Source organism: Lutra lutra, chromosome 10 (genome assembly GCF_902655055.1).
Source record: "Lutra lutra chromosome 10, mLutLut1.2, whole genome shotgun sequence".
In the NCBI taxonomy this organism is placed as follows: Eukaryota; Metazoa; Chordata; class Mammalia; order Carnivora; family Mustelidae; genus Lutra; species Lutra lutra.
The window spans coordinates 48410001-48429448 of NC_062287.1; the positions used below are offsets into that span (position 1 = coordinate 48410001).

The 19448-nt window shown below is 38.3% G+C and overlaps 1 long non-coding RNA gene across 1 annotated transcript in view; it reads left to right on the forward strand.

Annotated features, from left to right (window-relative positions):
* The first annotated feature begins 16349 nt into the window (after nucleotides 1-16349).
* The window catches only part of LOC125080137 (uncharacterized), a 184572-nt gene continuing 181473 nt past the window's right edge, over nucleotides 16350-19448 (forward strand). Inside the window, exons 1-2 of the long non-coding RNA XR_007121217.1 lie at nucleotides 16350-16468; nucleotides 18120-18174. This is a non-coding gene — a long non-coding RNA (uncharacterized LOC125080137). The remainder of the gene's footprint in view (nucleotides 16469-18119; nucleotides 18175-19448) is intronic.

Genomic DNA, 19448 nt, shown 5'->3' on the forward strand with positions numbered 1-19448 from the left:
GACTTGTTGGGGCTGTTTTTATGGAGGAACACTCATGCAGATGGAGTAGTAGAAAACGTTTCAGTCCCATGTTTCCCATTACATTGTAGGCAGTGCAGAGCCATCTGTCAGTACCAGATATGGGATTAAAGGACAGGGACCCTGACCTTTGGGTACAATGCTTTGAAGCTACATTATTAAGAAAGTCCTGCCCTTTCCTTGTGTGAACAGAAGCTGAGATATAATAGGGATATGGTTTGTGGAAACTTGGTTTCAGCCTTACCCTGTCATCTAAGTGTTCATATTTAGGAAAGCATGGGCAACTCATCACATGGTGATGATAAAATTGCACTTGTTGTTGACCAGCATTGTTTATTTTAAGGACTTAGTAATGGCACTTTCCATGGGACTTTGCAGGAGACAAACTCATCTGCTGGGAAGTCAGCCTTTGAGTGATAAATCTTAGAGAATTTAACCCTACCTCTCAAAAGTTTATATTGAAAAGTTATGCTTATTTTATGAATTTTTTTTATCCTATCTAAAAATATTAATTTAAAAAGATTATTTAAAAGAAAATGTTAGAGTTGGATATGAAACTAGGTCTTCTGACTCCACTGTCTATAATCACTTCATTTCACTATAGCAGCTAAAGAAATCTATGGCAAAATAAATACATTGTTTGGAATTTAAAAATTTGTGTCTGTGGGAAATGAGGGGCTAAGGAACATTTTTAAAGAGTAAAGATGTGGGATGCCTGAGTGGCTCAGTCAATTAAGCATCTGCCTTTGGCTCAGGTCATGATCCCAGGGTCCTGGCGTCAAATCCCATATCAGGCTCCTTCCTCAGTGGGAACCTGCTTCTCTCTCTGCCTGCCACTTCCCCTGCTGGTGCTTTCTCTCTCTCTCTGACAAGTAAATAAATATAATCTTAAAAAATAAATAGTAGAGATATATGATGTTGGTTGTCTTTAAGGATGTCTATCAGTGACATCAGAGGCACCATTGGCAGAAATAGATGAGTCAAAAGGAAATAGATTTGATGGGATATTAAGGACAAGCAACTAAAATTAGCTAAATAAGGCTCATTGGGGTTGTGAGGTGGGAATGAAGTACTGACCTGGGCCATGGAATATGTGTGGCAAATCATAACTTACTTTTCAAAAAACAATTTCATGACTGGGGAGAACTAGAGTTGGGTTACAGGAGGTTATGTGGGAAAGGTTGATAGAAAAGTAGATAAAGGAGTAAATAAAAAAAGTATTTAATAGAAATTTGGCAAGGAAAGAGAGGATAGGAATATGGGGAGATTGCCATTTTGAGAATAGCTTTTTATATTTTGGTTTTCAAGATAGGGAAATTTAAGTTTTTGTGTGGTCCAATCAAGGAAGGATCATGTTGTGAAGGTTATGTTTAAATTTTAAGAGGGTAATATGTAGAAAGTAGTTCTAGAGGTCCTGGGCTGTGTTGAGAATTTATATTACACATGTAGAACTAAAGCTTAGAAAGAAAAGTGGGATTCATGCCTTTTCTTTGATAAAGAGAGAGAGCAATGAAAAGTAAGGCAAGACATTTTGAGATGAAAGTGAAGAAGGTGGATATAATTTATATTATCCATTGCAATGTTTAATATGTATTTATTGGGATTCAGCTGCCTGAGAATGAAGCTAGCATAGAGGAAAGCAGAACAAAGAAAGAATACCTGAGTTTAATGACATTATTGAACAATTCCTGGATATTAATTGTAGTTATGGGCTTCTAACTTATGAGACAACACAACCTATATTTTGCTTGAGATAGTTTGGATTTACTTAGGATAGCTAGATGTCTGTCACTTGCAAAATGACCTCATCAACTACAACCATAGTTTCCTCCTTCCTATGTAACTTAACTTCACCCATGGCCATATTATGCATGACCACTCCCAGAAATACTTCTCAAACAAAAATTTAAGGTTCCCATTCCCTACCACATCCTGTATTTCAGTGCAATTCTTCCAGTACTGTCTCTCTAATAGGCTTTTACTGTCCAGAGGTTCCCCCTTGTTGAGTACATACTATTTCTTTTATGTACTATTCTTTCACTTTCTAACCTCTTTTTGAGTAATTAATTTAGTTTTCACTGTCCAAATAGTACATGTTTCTTTACAAATATTCTTGACTCCCTTTCTCTTGTTTCCAACCTAACTGGTAAAATACCAACCAGTGCTAACCTTAATTATCTGTCTTCTCTATGGTATTTGCTCATTTAAGATTTGAACTTCAAAGAAGTGATTAAAAAGCTCCCTTTGAGTGGGAGAGATTTACCAACTCTGAGCTGATGATGAAGTGACCTGTGTATTCTTACCTGCTGGGGAAACTCTGATGTTAATTTTTCCAGGTGATGTTCCATGGACTGGCCAGAGCTATTCTAACCTGTAGAACATAATCTTGAGTGCCAGAATTCTGAGAGCTGAATGAGGGATGATGGTATGGATATCAAAACCTAGTGTGAGAATTTTCACCTAGTACCTCTGTTTACTAAAATCAAGCCTTACTTGTGCTTGGTTTTCTCAATTTTGTGACTTTCTGAAATACATATTTAGAAAAACCTCAGTTCTTTTGGGATGGGAATAGGTAATTATCCAACTGTGATGAACAAAAGATGGGATCTGGAGTTGGACTTATTAAACATATTTCCAATTCTGCTGATTTTAGCCCCATTTTATCTTTATTTTCAACTAGGGCCACCAATTTTTGGTTCTTCTGGGAGTCCAAAAAAGAAAATTAGGTTGCTTCTAAGTTTATTTCTATTTTTTGGATTGATGCCTTCAAGAATGTTCTTTAACTTCATTTTAGTAGATTTTAGGTAAGAACAGAGGCTAACACAAATTTTAAATCTACAGACTATATTTAGAAATGGCTCCACTCTTAAAGTACTAGAAATCTTCACTCTTCCCTGTACTTTTGGTCTTTAATTAATTAACAAATTAGCCTGCTCAAGGTGAGAAGACATTGTTCATGATGGATGGAAAGTTTGTCAAGCCCAATAAAAGGACAGTTTCTGCTCATCCCTAGAGAAGAAATATTTCTGAGTATACCTATGCAACTAATTCAATTAAAACATGTTGCTTATCAGCTTTATGACAGGTAATGTGCTTGGCACTTTTACATATTTTATTTCATTTTCTTCTGAAAAACAACCCAATGCATTATTTTTAAATATAAACACTGAAACTCTGAGAGGTTAAGTTACTTTTCCCAAAACACAAAGGTGGTAAGTAGCTGAGCTAAGATGCAAACTTGGTTTCCCTGATTCCTATTCTTTCCATTCAGTTTCTTTTTGCATTTTACCTAGCTGCTGTTGACTAGAGAGGTACTTCTGCTGTTCTCTAAAGGAGCATGTTTTCTGCCTCTCTCATTAAGTATGTTTTATTTTATTTCTTTTGTTCTAGCCAAGTGAAGAGTAGTGCAAGAAAAGAATATCTAGTTGTTTTCTCTTGGGTTGTTATTTTGCAAGTTTTTGGCACATGGTCGCTCTAATAGTGCTTTTATTCCCCTTGCTCTCTTTCATAATTAACTCAGTTATGATGATGTTGGGTTAACCAACCATCACTTGGTTAAAATGATGTCTGTTAGAGTTCTTCACTACAAAGTTATATTATTTTCTTCATAATTAAAAAGTATTTTGTAAGAAGATACTTTGAGATTATGTCAATAACCATTCCTTATTAAACTGTCTCCTGCTAGTTTTAGCACTCAACTGATATTTGGAAACTTAGAAAAATTTTTGAAAAATTCTTTTTTTTTTTTAAAGATTTATTTATTTATTTGAGGGAGAAGGGGTGGGGAAAGAGTGACAGCTTCTGGAAGTAGACTCCCTGCTGGGGGAGGAGCCAGACACCCTGTTGAATCCCTGCATGCTAAGATCATGACTGAGGCAAAATCAAGAGACAAAATCAAGAGTTGGCTGAGTACCTGACTGGGCCAGCCAGGCACTCCCTCATTCCTTCTATGTATAGTATTTTGTCTTCTACAGTGAAGAAGAGCATTATCTCTCACTTTCTCAACAGTATAGACTCAGGGATTTCTTCCTTATTGAACTTCATGAGAAGTTGTAATTTCATTAAATGCACTTTAAGCACCAAATTCTTTCTCTTCTTTTTGGAAACTTCAGTGATGCAAATAGTAGATCTTTTGTTACGATTTCTCATGTTCCTGAGGCTCTGTTCATGGTTTGAAAATCTTTTTTTTCTCAATTGATTAGATGCTTTCTATTAATTCATTGGCAATTTCACTGACTTTGTACTATCATTTTTTTTTAATTTTTTTATTTTTTCAGCATAACAGTATTCATTATTTTTGCACCACACCCAGTGCTCCATGCATTCCGTGCCCTCTACAATACCCACCACCTGGTGCCCCCAACCTCCCACCCCCCACCCCTTCAAAATTCTCAGATCGTTTTTCAGAGTCCATAGTCTCTCATGGTTCACCTCCCCTTCCAATTTCCCTCAACTCCCTTCTCCTCTCCATCTCCCCTTGTCCTCCATGCTATTTGTTATGCTCCACAAATAAGTGAAACCATATGATAATTGACTCTCTCTGCTTGACTTATTTCACTCAGCATAATCTCTTCCAGTCCCGTCCATGTTGCTACAAAACTTGGGTATTCATCCTTTCTTTTTTCTTTTCTTTTTTTTTTTTTTTACAGCTTTATAAACATATATTTTTATCCCCAGGGGTACAGGACTGCGAATCGCCAGGTTTACACACTTCACAGCACTCACCATAGCACATACCCTCCCCAATATCCATAACCCCACCCCCCTCTCCCAACCCCCTCCCCCCATCAACCCTCAGTTTGTTTTGTGAGATTAAGAGTCACTTATGGTTTGTCTCCCTCCCAATCCCATCTTGTTTCATTTACTCTTCTCCTACCCCCTCAACCCCCCATGTTGCATCTCCTCTCCCTCATATCAGGGAGATCATATGATAGTTGTCTTTCTCCGATTGACTTATTTCGCTAAGCATGATACCCTCTAGTTCCATCCACGTCGTCGCAAATGGCAAGATTTCATTTCTTTTGATGGCTGCATAGTATTCCATTGTGTATATATACCACATCTTCTTTATCCATTCGTCTGTTGATGGACATTTAGGTTCTTTCCACAGTTTGGCTATTGTAGACATTGCTGCTATAAACATTCGGGTGCATGTGCCCCTTCGGATCACTATGTTTGTATCTTTAGGGTAAATACCCAGCAGTGCAATTGCTGGGTCATAGGGTAGTTCTATTTTCAACATTTTGAGGAACCTCCATGCTGTTTTCCAGAGTGGTGGCACCAGCTTGCATTCCCACCAGCAGTGTAGGAGGGTTCCCCTTTCTCCGCATCCTCGCCAGCATCTGTCATTTCCTGACTTGTTAATTTTAGCCATTCTGACTGGTGTGAGGTGATATCTCATTGTGGTTTTGATTTGTATTTCCCTGATGCCGAGTGATATGGAGACACTTTTTCATGTGTCTCTTGGCCATCTGGATGTCTTCTTTGCAGAAATGTCTGTTCATGTACTCTGCCCATTTCTTGATTGGATTATTTGTTCTTTGGGTGTTGAGTTTGCTAAGTTCTTTATAGATTTTGGACACTAGCCCTTTATCTGATGTGTCATTTGCAAATATCTTCTCCCATTCTGTCAGTTGTCTTTTGGTTTTGTTCACTGTTTCCTTTGCTGTGCAAAAGCTTTTGATCTTGATAAAATCCCAAAAGTTCATTTTTGCCCTTGCTTCCCTTGCCTTTGGTGATGTTCCTAGGAAGATGTTGCTGCGGCTGAGGTCGAAGAGGTTGCTGCCTGTGTTCTCCTCGAGGATTTTGATGGATTCCTTTCTCACATTGAGATCCTTCATCCATTTTGAGTCTATTTTCGTGTGTGGTGTAAGGAAATGATCCAATTTCATTTTTCTGCATGTGGCTGTCCAATTTTCCCAACACCATTTATTGAAGAGGCTGTCTTTTTTCCATTGGACATTCTTTCCTGCTTTGTCGAAGATGAGTTGACCATAGAGTTGAGGGTCCATTTCTGGGCTCTCTATTCTGTTCCATTGATCTATGTGTCTGTTTTTGTGCCAGTACCATGCTGTCTTGATGAAGACAGCTTTGTAATAGAGCTTGAAGTCCGGAATTGTGATGCCACCAACTTTGGCTTTCTTTTTCAATATTCCTTTGGCTATTCGAGGTCTTTTCTGGTTCCATATAAATTTTAGGATTCTTTGTTCCATTTCTTTGAAAAAAATGGATGGTACTTTGATAGGAATTGCATTAAATGTGTAGATTGCTTTAGGTAGCATAGACATTTTCACAATATTTATTCTTCCAATCCAGGAGCATGGAACATTTTTCCATTTCTTTGTGTCTTCCTCAATTTCTTTCATGAGTACTTTATAGTTTTCTGTGTATAGACTCTTAGTCTCTTTGGTTCGGTTTATTCCTAGGTATCTTATAGTTTTGGGTGCAATTGTAAATGGGATGGACTCCTTAATTTCTCTTTCTTCTGTCTTGTTGTTGGTGTAGAGAAATGCAACTGATTTCTGTGCATTGATTTTATATCCTGACACTTTACTGAATTCCTGTACAAGTTCTAGCAGTTTTGGAGTGGAGTCTTTGGGTTTTCCACATAGACTATCATATCATCTGCGAAGAGTGATAGTTTGACTTCTTCTTTGCCGATTTGGATGCCTTTAATTTCCTTTTGTTTTCTGATTGCTGAGGCTAGGACTTCTAGTACTATGTTGAATAGCAGTGGTGATAACGGACATCCCTGCCGTGTTCCTGACCTTAGCGGAAAAGCTTTCAGTTTTTCTCCATTGAGAATGATATTTGCGGTGGGTTTTTCATAGATGGCTTTGATAATATTGAGGTATGTGCTGTCTATCCCTACACTTTGAAGAGTTTTGATCACGAAGGGATGCTGTACTTTGTCAAATGCTTTTTCAGCATCTATGGAGAGTATCATATGGTTCTTGTTCTTTCTTTTATTAATGTGTTGTATCACATTGATTGATTTGCGGATGTTGAACCAGCCTTGGAGCCCTGGAATAAATCCCACTTGGTCGTGGTGAATAATCCTTTTAACGTACTGTTGAATCCTATTGGCTAGTATTTTGGCGAGAATTTTTGCATCTGTGTTCATCAAGGATATTGGTCTGTAGTTCTCTTTTTTGTTGGGATCCTTGTCTGGTTTTGGGATCAAGGTGATGATGGCCTCATAAAATGAGTTTGGAAGTTGTCCTTCTATTTCTATTTTTTGGAACAGTTTCAGGAGAATAGGAATTAGTTCTTCTTTAAATGTTTGGTAGAATTCCCCCGGGAAGCCGTCTGGCCCTGGGCTTTTGTTTGTTTGGAGATTTTTGATGACTGTTTCAATCTCCTTACTGGTTATGGGTCTGTTCAGGCTTTCTATTTCTTCCTGGTTCAGTTGTGGTAGTTTATATGTCTCTAGGAATGCATCCATTTCTTCCAGATTGTCAAATTTGTTGGCGTAGAGTTGCTCATAGTATGTTCTTATAATTGTCTGTATTTCTTTGGTGTTCGTTGTGATCTCTCCTCTTTCATTCATGATTTTATTTATTTGGGTCCTCTCTCTTTTCTTTTTGATAAGTCTGGCCAGGGGTTTATCAATCTTATTAATTCTTTCAAAGAACCAGCTCCTAGTTTCGTTGATATGTTCTATTGTTTTTTTGGTTTCTATTTCATTGATTTCTGCTCTGATCTTTATGATTTCTCTTCTCCTGCTGGGTTTAGGGTTTCTTTCTTGTTCTTTCTCCAGCTCCTTGAGGTGTAGGGTTAGGTTGTGTACCTGAGACCTTTCTTGTTTCTTGAGAAAGGCTTGTACCGCTATATATTTTCCTCTCAGGACTGCCTTTGTTGTGTCCCACAGATTCTGAACCGTTGTGTTTTCATTATCATTTGTTTCCATAAATTTTTTCAATTCTTCTTGGATTTCCTGGTTGACCCATTCATTCTTTAGAAGGATGCTGTTTAGTCTCCATGTATTTGGGTTCTTTCCAAATTTCCTCTTGTGATTGAGTTCTAGCTTTAGAGCATTGTGGTCTGAAAATATGCAGGGAATGATCCCAATCTTTTGATACCGGTTGAGACTTGATTTAGGACCAAGAATGTGATCTATTCTGGAGAATGTTCCATGTGCACTAGAGAAGAATGTGTATTCTGTTGCTTTGGGATGAAATGTTCTGAATATATCTGTGATGTCCATCTGGTCCAGTATGTCATTTAAGGCCTTGATTTCCTTGTTGATCTTTTGCTTGGATGATCTGTCCATTTCAGTGAGGGGAGTGTTAAAATCCCCTACTATTATTGTATTCTTGTCGATGTGTTTCTTTGATTTTGTTATTAATTGGTTTATATAGTTGGCTGCTCCCACGTTAGGGGCATAGATATTTAAAATTGTTAGATCTTCTTGTTGGACAGTTCCTTTGAGTATGATATAGTGTCCTTCCTCATCTCTTATTATAATCTTTGGCTTAAAATCTAATTGATCTGATATAAGGATTGCCACTCCTGCTTTCTTCTGATGTCCATTAGCATGGTAAATTCTTTTCCACCCCCTCACTTTAAACCTGGAGGTGTCTTCGGGTTTAAGATGAGTTTCTTGTAGGCAACATATAGATGGGTTTTGTTTTTTTTATCCATTCTGATACCCTGTGTCTTTTGATTGGGGCATTTAGCCCATTAACATTCAGGGTAAGTATTGAGAGATATGAATTTAGTGCCATTGTATTGCCTGTAAGGTGACTGTTATTGTATATTGTCTCTGTTTCTTTCTGATCTACTACTTTGAGGGTCTCTCTTTGCTTAGAGGACCCCTTTCAATATTTCCTGTAGAGCTGGTTTGGTGTTTGCAAATTCTTTCAGTTTTTGTTTGTCCTGGAAGCTTTTAATCTCTCCTTCTATTTTCAATGATAGCCTAGCTGGATATAGATTCTTGGCTGCATGTTTTTCTCATTTAGTACTCTGAATATATCATGCCAGCTCTTTCTGGCCTGCCAGGTCTCTGTGGATAAGTCTGCTGCCAATCTAATATTTTTACCATTGTACGTTACAGACTTCTTTTCCCGGGCTGCTTTCAGGATCTTTTCTTTGTCACTAAGACTTGTCAATTTTACTATTAGGTGACGGGGTGTGGACCTATTCTTATTGATTTTGAGGGGGGTTCTCTGGACCTCCTGGATTTTGATGCTTGTTCCCTTTGCCATATTGGGGAAATTCTCTCCAATAATTCTCTCCAATATACCTTCTGCTCCCCTCTCTGTTTCCTCTTCTTCTGGAATCCCAATTATTCTAATGTTGTTTCGTCTTATGGTGTCACTTATCTCTCGAATTCTCCCCTCGTGGTCCAGTAGCTGTTTGTCCCTCTTTTGCTCAGCTTCTTCATTCTCTGTCATTTGGTCTTCTATATCGCTAATTCTTTCTTCTGCCTCATTTATCCTAGCAGTGAGAGCCTCCATTTTTTATTGCACCTCATTAATAGCTTTTTTGATTTCAACTTGGTTAGATTTTAGTTCTTTTATTTCTCCAGAAAGGGCTTTTATATCTCCCGAGAGGGTTGCTTTAATATCTTCCATGCCTTTTTCAAGCCCGGCTAGAACCTTGAGAATCATCATTCTGAACTCTATATCTGACATATTACCAATGTCTGTATTGATTAGGTCCCTAGCCTTTGGTACTGCCTCTTGTTCTTTTTTTTGTTGTGAATTTTTCTGCCTTGTCATTTTGTCCAGATAAGAGTTTATGAAGGAGCAAGTAAAATACTAAAAGGGTGGCAACAACCCCAGGTAAATATGCTTTAGCCAAATCAGAAGAGATCCTGAATTGTGAGGGGGGAGAAAGGGGATAAAAAGGGGTTCAGAAAGAAAGAAAAAAAAAACTATTAAAAAAAAAAAGAAAGCCGATAAAGAAAAAATATAAAAAGAGGAAAAAATATATATATATATTAGATAAACTATTTAAAAAACGTTAAAAAAAGAAAACGGGAAAAGTTAAAAAAAAATTTAGCAGAAGAAGAGAAAAAGAAAAAAAAAATTGAAAAAGAAAAAAAATTAAATTAACTGCAAGGCTAAAAAATCATGGGGAGAAAGCCATGAGTTCCGTGCTTTGCTTTCTTCTCCTCTGGAATTCCGCCGTTCTCCTTGGTAGGTGAACTTGGTCCTGGCTGGGTTTCCATAGATCTTCTGGGGGAGGGGCCCGTTGTAGTGATTCTCAAGCGTCTTTGCCCCAGGCGGAGTTGCACCGCCCTTACCCGGGGCCGCGCTGAGTCATCCGCTCGGGTTCGCTTTCGGGAGCTTTTGTTCCCTGAGCGCTTTCCGTAGAGTCCGGAGGACGGGAATAAAGATGGCGGCCTCCCGGTCTCCGGCCCGGAGGAGCCGAGAGCCCGGGGCCCCACTCCTCAGTGCGCCCTCAGAGAACAGCGCCAAATGACTCCCGTCACCTTGGCCTCCGGCCGCGCTCCGAGCTGACCGAGCCTGCGACCGGTTCAAGGCAACCCTGAGCTGAGAGTCACTCCTCGGCTCTGTCTCTGCAGCCGGCTTCCCCGTTCTAATACCGGTAAGCTCTGCGACACTGAGACACCCCCTGATCCTTCTGCGACCCTGCGGGACCTGAGGCCGCGTTTACCCCGCCTGGGCTTCACCCCAGTTAAGCCTCTGGAGCGATGTCCCTCAGCGGAACAGACTTTTAAAAGTCCTGATTTTGCTCCGTTGCTCTGCCGCTCGCCGGGAGTCGGCCCCTCCCCCCGCGGTCTATCTTCCCGTCGCTTTGGATTCACTTCTCCGCCAGTCCTACCTTGCAGAAAGTGGTTGATTTTCTGTTTCTGGAATTGCTGTTCTTCTTCTCTTCAATCTCCCGTTGGATTTGTAGGTGTTTGCAATCTTTAGATAAGCTATTTAGCTGATCTCCCGCTACCCGAAGTAGTCTCAGCCTGCTACTTCTCCGCCATCTTGACTCCTCCTGTACTATCATTTTTATTCTGCTACTGAGTCCATCTAGTGAGGCCTTTTCTCTTTAGTTTCATTTATTTCACTTTTTCAGTTCGAGTATTTCCATTTTGGTTTTCTTTACACATTTTTCTTTGATTTATTTTTTATTTTAACATTTGTTTTACAAACATTTGTAGTTGTTCTTTTGATTATTTTTTATAATAGATAATTTAAAACATTTTAATGATTACTGCAGTATCTGTGGTATCTTGATACTGGCATCATTTGATTGTCATTTCCGATGGGAGTTCAACCTTTTAAAGTTCTTCTAATGCTTCATAATTTTGAATTGAATTTTGGACATTTAAAATGTTTTAAGACTCTGGGTCTTCTTTAAATCCTAGAAAATGTGTTTTTGTTTTAGCAGGCACTCTACCCATTTAAGGTTCTAGCTTCAGATTCTAAACCTCTTCTGTGGGCTCGGATTCTGGTCAGTTTAGATTTCAAAGACTTTGTGATGTGCTTCACATTTCTTTCCAATGTGTGTCACACAGTGGACAGTCTGGAACGCAGGCAGTGTTCTGTCTCAGTCTTGTGTATGTCCTTGCATTCCTGGCATGGGTTTGAGCCTGGAGTTCATAAATGTCTTTATGAAACACTTCCCCAGGAACCTCTTTCTCTGTAACCTCCCCATGTTTTTTGGTTCCCTGAAGTCCTTCTTCTTCTTCCTTTTTTTCCCCTGAAGTCCTTCTTGACAGGTGAGTTCTATCTGTTGGAACTGTAGCCTTTAGACTTTTGGCTCCTGTGAGCTTCCATTACAGGTTGCTTGTCCTCTTACACCCACTTGCACCACCATTGCTTGAGATGTGGGGTACAAGAAAGTGGAAGAAAAAAAGGGAGAAAAATGGGAGATTTCTGCACTCTTTTTGTGTTAGTATTTTCCCTTTTAGCTCCTCCTCCTAGACCTTGAGGGATTTTTCTGGAGCTCTCAGCACTGTGGGGATCATTTCAGGATTTGGAGCTTGTTGCATTCTGGCTAGGAAATTCTGGAAGAAAAAAATTGGTAAAAGTACTTGCTTCATCTTCCATAGATCCAGCTAGCCCTGTGCCAATTTGACATGTGTTATTGGAAGGAGTTTAAGATGGTTGGGTTTTATAGTATAAAGGATAGTGAGAGCAAGAATGCAGGGTCCAGAGGTGAGGCAGGGAGACAACAAGGGAATCTAAGCACAAGAGTCATAACATGAAAAGTAGGACATTTTAGATGTGGCTTTTGAGACCATAAATGTTTATTTTTTAAAAATGCAGGAAAGGTTTATAAAATTTATATTCTATGTAAAGCTTTACACTGACAAAGTACTAATCTTATGATAAAAATACAAGCAGGCATAACCCCCAAACAAACATGAGGCTTTATATGAATGTTGACAGTGAGCTAAATGGCTCTTACCTTGGTTCCCTCTTGCTGTGCATGCTCACCTAGCACAACTGGGTGCTTTATCTGGAGATTAATGAGAAGCTAGTGAAAGACTTCAAGCAAGGAATTTGTACTGTGGAGTAGTATTTTGGTGGCACATGAGAGTGCATTGGAGAGAAAAAGGGTAGATGTGGAAACATTAGTTGGATAACTGTTTGAGTAATCGAGGCATTGGTAGGCAGAATAATGGCCATCACATATGTCTAAGTCCTAACACCCTGAAGCTCTAAGTGTGTTGCCTTACATGGCAAAAGAGACTTTGAAGGTATGATTTTATTCAGGGTAACTTAAAATCTATTAGGATCTTGAAATCTAGAGATCTTGAAATCTAGAAATCTAGATCTTGAAATCTAGAGATTAACCCTGGTTACTGTGGGGGTGCTGACAACACTGACTCTGGCCCTTCATCCTATTCATGCCTGTGCAATGACCTACCTCAGATTTAAGACTTTCAGGCCCCATGGAGGTTAATGTATGCTCTAACTGGAATGTGGGAAGGCCTGTTCTGATTGTCCCTAAAGGGGTGCACAGAAGGTTCCACTTTAGCTAACTAGTAGAGATCCTCTGACATACATATGGTGCCACTTGAGATAACTACCCTTTGATATTACCATAATGCTCCTAGCTCTATAAAAGTTGTGGATTAAGGTCCAGGTCCAGTGGAGAATAGCTGTGTAGTGTCTGAATCATTTGTCTCCTGATCCCTCCTTGTCAGTAAGTTACCCTGAATAAAATGCAGTGTAAATGGTATGGAATGGCTTGCTTCATTTTTTGGTTTCAAAGTGCCTTCTCAGTCTGGAGGATATTTTGCTGTCCCTACTCTACTTTCTAATAATTATCCAGTCTAATCACATGTGTTCTTAAAACTAGAGAGCCTTTCTTCCCTTCTTATCAGAGAAAGATGTTGGAGCTCAGAAGCTGGGTCATTTAACCTCTGGGTGATTTAGTTTTCACATCTATAACATGCTGGTATTAATGTTACTCATTTCTTTGAGTTAATATGAGGATTAACTGAGCAATTACATAGAGAAGACTTGGTTCAGTGTCTGCACAGAGGAAGCATAATAAATATTTGCCATTGTTTTTAGGTATTACCATTTTAAATACATGTTTTTTGCTTTTTTGGGGAATGGATTTCCTAATCTGGCCTTCATAGTTTTGGAGGCCATAGCAATTGCACTGCTTGATTTGTACAAAATTGTGAAGATATAAACTCAATTGTATCCTGGTGGTATTCTTTTTTTTTTTTCAATTTAAATTTTATTATTTTTTTTAAACATATATTTTTATCCCCAGGGGTACAGGTCTGTGAATCGCCAGGTTTACACATTTCAGAGCACTCACCATAGCACATACCCTCCCCAATGTCCATAACCCGACCCCCCCTCTCCCATCCCCCCTCTCCTCATCAACCCTTAGTTTGTTTTGTGAGATTAAGAGTCACTTATGGTTTGTCTCCCGCCCAATCCCATCTTGTTTCATTTACTCTTCTCCTACCCCCTTAACCCCCAATGTTGCATCTTCTCTCCCTAATATCAGGGAGATCATATGATAGTTGTCTTTCTCCAATTGACTTATTTCGCTAAGCATGATACCCTCTAGTTCCATCCACGTCGTTGCAAATGGCAAGATTTCATTTTCTTTTGATGGCTGCATAGTATTCCATTGTGTATATATACCACATCTTCTTTATCCATTCATCTGTTGCTGGACATCTAGGTTCTTTCCATAGTTTGGCTATTGTAGACATTGCTGCTATAAACATTCGGGTGCACGTGCCCCTTCGAATCACTACGTTTGTATCTTTAGGATAAATACCCAGTAGTGCAATTGCTGGGTCATAGGGTAGTTCTATTTTCAACATTTTGAGGAACCTCCATGCTGTTTTCCAGAGTGGTTGCACCAACTTGCATTCCCACCAACAGTGTAGGAGGGTTCCCCTTTCTCCGCATCCTCGCCAGCATCTGTCATTTCCTGACTTGTTAATTTTAGCCATTCTGACTGGTGTGAGGTGATATCTCATGGTGGTTTTGATTTGTATTTCCCTGATGCCGAGTGATATGGAGCACTTTTTCATGTGTCTGTTGGCCATCTGGATGTCTTCTTTGCAGAAATGTCTGTTCATGTCTTCTGCCCATTTCTTGATTGGATTATTTGTTCTTTGGGTGTTGAGTTTGCTAAATTCTTTATAGATTTTGGACACTAGCCCTTTATCTGATATTCCTGGTGGTATTCTTAAACACTGTGTTTGCAGCCAGTCTGACTTGTGTTCACTCATGGATACCTGATTTGGTATCTATTTGAAGATAAGAAATATACTTCTCTAAAACTCATCTCAATAACTGATGGAATTGGTTTATGTGATTTCTCATTTTGTTTGTAAGTCTAACATTCGATGATTTTATTCCATGTAAAAATACATAATTAGTAAAATAGAATACAATATTATACGAACAAATTTCTGCCTTTCTTTCCTATCACAGCTATCCCATATTCTTTATCTCTGATGCATATGATTATGTGAAATTTTGAACATTTTCTTCTTCAGGCTTTGATGCATACTTGACTTTGATATGATTATATAGCTGTATATTTTTTATTATGCTCCACTATGCTATTTCATGCTGAGTGAAAAATAGAGGAAAATAAAATATCTACTCAATTACACTGAAATAAGAGGGCAAACAAAACAAGATATTAATAGGCAGCTTAGAAAATTATTTCTATGGTGAATTTTTGTGTTCTTTTTATTGTTTTACTAGTTCATTCATTTAGTAAATATTTTCAGGAAACTCTTTGTTTTTGGCCCTTGATACAAATGGGGGAGCATGTTAGAATTCGAATATTCCAATTACTATTATGATGAATTAAAATGATTTAAATTGTTAAGTTCTGAATACTTCAGACTACTCCTCACGTTCATTTTTACATTTCACATGTGCGTATCACAATGCACTGAAGTAGGAAGAGCACAGCTTTAGGTAAGTATCTTGAGCCTAATAATCATCAATAAATTCAATAAATGTTTGAGCAGTCTTATTTTTGTTGTTCTTTACAACCTGAGGTTCAGAATATAATGATGTCAGTCTGGCATTTATTATTTAACTACACAACTTTGGCAAGTTGGTTAAGTTCTTTGGTCTCAGCTCTCTCTAGATTAGATGAAGGACCAATAAAATTTTAGGTCTACTTTGTTGATAGCATTCTATGATGTGGACCATGCTTACTTAAGAACTACATCCGTCCGTTCTTTTTCTTGATTGAACATTTTGGGCTGTCCTAAATTTGCAAGTTGACCATATTACATGGATAGATTCTGAAATTTACCTATCCACATTTTTCTTACTCTCCATTAGATGGTCAGTAAGTATTTTGGAAGACGAAATTATTTGCTGACTAGAGGAGCCCCTAGTGTTGTCTGGAGCAACTCTTGTCAATCTATCTGTGATAACCTGGCTTGAAATTTGATAGAAATACCAGCATAGTACTTGACACTTGGAAATAAAAAACGTTGATGAAGTCCAGTCCACATAGTAACTCTAAGATTTCTCTAAGATATTCTGAACTGCTGAAGGTTTTGTATTTTTCTTTTATGCTTTGGATTGAGAAAGTGGCTAGAGAAGTGTTTTTGGACTTTGAACGTACAAATCCAATGTAGAAAATGGACTGGACTGTAGAGATGACCTCAGTGTCACTAAGATATAGGAAAGTGGGCCTCAGAACTTGTTGAATGATATGTATATATATATATCTATATATTGATTTTTTTGGATTTCAGTAGAGACAGGAATTTGGATCAGTCTATAATTTTCTCTGGTCTCCAATTATCTGTCTTGGGTGGGGCAGTTCTTATATATCAGTACATTTCTTATATATTAGCTGTGGACAAGCTTCTGTTTAACTACAACTTTTATTTCAGTTCCCATTGTTTTTCTTCACCACTGAAATTTAAGATCCATGATGACAGCGATCCTGTCTCTCTGATGTTCTGCTTTATCCCTGGTCCCCAGTACCTGGTGATAGGAGCCACTCAGTAGGCAATTACTGGGTCAGTATAAACCAATACTTCATAATAACTCCAGTTAGGTGACAAAGAGATTTCAGTATTGAAGGGGATGTTTAATTTTTTTTTTTAATAGGTGAGGAGGTAGAGACTCAGAATAATGACAGTGCTCACCATGAAGAAAGAACTGTCATTGTCTGTACTGGCAAAACAAAGAACACATTTTCTTTATAAATACCTGGAGTATATAGAATTGAATTATTGGATTTCAGTTCTATGATTTTAAGGATTCGTAAAAGGAAAACCAACCAGACACAGGGCTGAACCAGCAAAATATCAGACAATTTCAAGTAGTATCTGAGGAAGTGTGTGGGGAGCATTATGTAAGAAGGAAGGGAGGTAGTACTGGTTGAGGATTAGCTGAGTTAGCCAAGGGCATTTACAACATGATTTTGGCTGACACAGCAGACACAGCTTGAACCAAAGTCAAGGACAGGGGAGGGAGGCCAGGGCTTAGAGAAATTGCTGTACAAACCTTCAGGCAGCAACTGACAGGGAGATCAAGACATGTTTTTACTGATAAGCAGGGCCAATGCGAAGGTCAAAACTTTGATCATGAGAAATTTTAATTACTCAGATATTGATCAGAACACCTAGGAACCAACTACAGAAGGGAAAGTTTGAGAACAGAGTTGGATTTCTTAGATTCGCACTGGGGGACCTGATTGCTTCTCCTAGCTGTGGCCAGTTGATATTCTAAATGCATCCTAGGAAAAAAGCCAACTATGATAATGGGTTCGACTTTGGGGAATGGCAATGACCGCAATATTATTAGACTTTAAATGCTAAGTGGAAGAAACATTAAAGGAAGTTGATTTTGAAGAAACCTGTGGAAAGCCCTAAGGACCTCTGATGGAAATTTTATAATGTAAAGGGGAAGAAGAGAAGAATATTTAAAGGTGAATTGAAGTGCTTCTTCAAAATCAATAAAGAAAATTTAACCTCCTTAATGATCTCAGACCAATAATACAGTCTCAGAGCCAGTATCTCCCCCATATATCAGGTATCTCTCTGGCCTTTGAAAAATTGCTTGTTGTGACTTTACTAGTGGCTGCTTGAATCAAAGGGCTTTTATTTGGACCTTGGTTTTAGGGGGTACAATCATATCAACAAAGATGCCTTAATTAATGTTCTCAAAATCTTTCACCTGGACTTTGTCATGCCCCCACAACTATGCTGTCTTCTCCATGCCTTTCTGCCTTCAAATTATCTTCTGTAAAGACAAGAGAATGCTGTTTCTAAAAGAACGATTTGATACGTTCATCCTTTGTTGAGCTCTCATTGTCTTGTATGGGAAAAACAATTATCTAAAATTTGGTCATCACTTGTTTTGTCTCCGTGTTTGCTGCTTTGCTTTCAAAGGAATCCTGCACTCTAGTCCTTCCTAAGTCCATTTTATTTTGCAATAATCTTTTTAAAAAAATCTTTTTACTTTAGAATAATCTGAGATTTGCAGAAAATTTGCAAAGATAGGGTTTACATATACTCCCACCCATTTTTTCCTATACGTAGCATCCTGCATTACCATGGTATATCTTAAAACAAGGAACAAATATTGGTACATTACTAGTAATTGAAATCCATTCTTCATGAAGATTTTACCAATTTTTCCCTAAATGTCATTTTTCTGTTCCAGATCCCATCCAGGATACCACAGTGCTTGTAATCATCATGTTTCCTTATTCTCCTCTGTATGTAACTCTTTCTCAAGATTTTCCTTGTTTTTTATGCTCTTGAGAATTTTAAGGAGTAATGGTCAGACATTTTGTAGAGTGTCATGTGAATTTGCTTGATGTTTTTCTTTGTGATTATACTGGAGTTATGGGGTTTTGTGAAGACTACCCATGGAGGTGAAATGTTTTTTTCATCACATTATATCAAGAGGAACATGCTATCAGTATGACTTATCTCTGGGTTATTAACCTTGACCTGTCAGTTTGCCAGGTTTCTGCACTATAATGTTAACAGTTTTTCCTTTCTGTATTCTTTGGAACTCAGACACTAAGGCAGCCTGCATATAAGGGTGAGAGGAGGATTGAGCTCCACGTCCTAGAGGGAACAGTATCAACATATATTATTAGGAATTTCTCTGCAAGGGTGATGCATCTCTTTTTATCACATTTACTTTTTTGTCTATATTTTTAGTCATGTGTTTATGTAAGTATGGTCTTAGGAATATTCATTTTATACTTTGGGTTATAATACAATACTACATTATTTATTTTGTTGTTCCCTGTGTTCCATCTTCTAGAACCTTTGAGCAAGATTACAGCTAAGTCTCAAAAGGACTGAACTGTGTATTTGGAAGGTAGTCAGGACCTGTACTTCTCTCTTCTGCTTTACTGTCTGTGTCTAGTTCATTTTTTCCTCCCTCTGTAACCTCTGGCTGTATAGTGGGACACACCTGCTATTTCAGGCCTATTGACTTCTTGGTAAAATTACAGCCATATATGCTGATATGACTTTTTAATGGTTCTACATCAAGTTTATTTGGAAAAGCAATTTGTATTTGCCTAACTTAGTTTAACTGGTCCAAGAATGTATGGTCAAGAGTATGGTGTAGGTCATGAAGTCATGAAGTACAAACTCGGCTCTGGGGGTTTACACCTGTCTCAATATCACAGATGGGGAAGATATTTCCCAGAGGACAGTAGGTTGCTTTTAGCTTGCCAGATACCCCTAAAGCATCCACTGTAAACATATGTGGCCTTATGAATGCTGCCTCCTCTTCTTTAAATGTACCTTTATCTTTGGTCTGTACAGAAGTTCCACATGAAGCAGGTCTTCAAGGATATTCTCTCTGCCCAACTACTTGTCTTAGTTATACTCTCATGTGATCACCTATATCATTTTATTAATAATGAATACATTTATTCATCCTATAGTATCTACTCACATATTTTTTCTCAGCATTCTAAGCCTCTTGAGAATGTTTTCTTGTGTCGTTTATCTTAACATCTCTAAG